This window comes from Myotis brandtii, unplaced genomic scaffold (assembly GCF_000412655.1).
Source record: "Myotis brandtii unplaced genomic scaffold, ASM41265v1 scaffold29, whole genome shotgun sequence".
NCBI lineage: Eukaryota > Metazoa > Chordata > Mammalia > Chiroptera > Vespertilionidae > Myotis > Myotis brandtii.
This window is the reverse complement of record NW_005361075.1, coordinates 573,785-574,477: the sequence shown is the minus strand read 5'-3', so window position 1 is coordinate 574,477 and position 693 is coordinate 573,785. Positions and strand designations below refer to the sequence as shown.

The window sequence follows — 693 nt, the reverse complement described above, 5'->3', positions numbered from 1 at the left end:
TGGGCTCCCTACGCGAAGCAGCACACTCACCCCGCAAAAAAAGCTGCTTGGGATTTTGATGGGGGTCGGGGAGACGCCGGGGCTGGTCGGCTTGGTCTCCAGCCCCACACAGGCCTTCTTCCTGCCTGTGATAGTCTGGGGTCGGTCTTCTGAACCACAAGCCTCCCCCCACCCCCCAAATCCAGAAAAGCAGCATAATCCAGGGCACCAGGGCCCCCCCGCCCACTCTCGGGGTGAGGAGGGGGCGCCCTGCGAGCAGCCCCCTGCCCGCGCCAGGCCGATGGTTGCGAAACGTGGCGGAGGCGGAGAGAGGAGGGGAAAAGAAGACAGCGGGATTTGAGCCCTTCGCCGGGACTGAGCGATTCAAGGACATCTCGAGCAAGAACGCCTGGAAATTGAGCTCTCGCCTGCTCTGGGACTCCTGACGTGGCTGGGACAAAATTCCCTCTTCCTCACAGCCCCAGCCCAGTCTGGTTCCTCACTCTTTCTTCCCCCCTCAAACTCCGCGGGCGAGGAGCGCAGCTAGGCCTTAGCCTTTCCCCAGCTCAGGCCTTCCCTCCCTAAGCCCAGCCAGAGAAACCTGAGTGGACCTAGAGGGTGAGGTAGTGAGGGGGTCTCCCAGAGAGAAAAAACCCCTCAGAGTTTTCCAGACCTTCCAGATCCCCGCCAGCGCCCCCTCCAGCCCTCCGCCTG

General features: G+C 62.8%; 1 protein-coding gene across 1 annotated transcript in view; it reads left to right on the top strand.

The window, feature by feature from the left end:
* Positions 1-693, top strand: part of HOXC4 (homeobox C4) — a 66,105-nt gene that overhangs the window by 35,778 nt on the left and 29,634 nt on the right. The gene's annotated exons all lie outside the window — the stretch shown is intronic.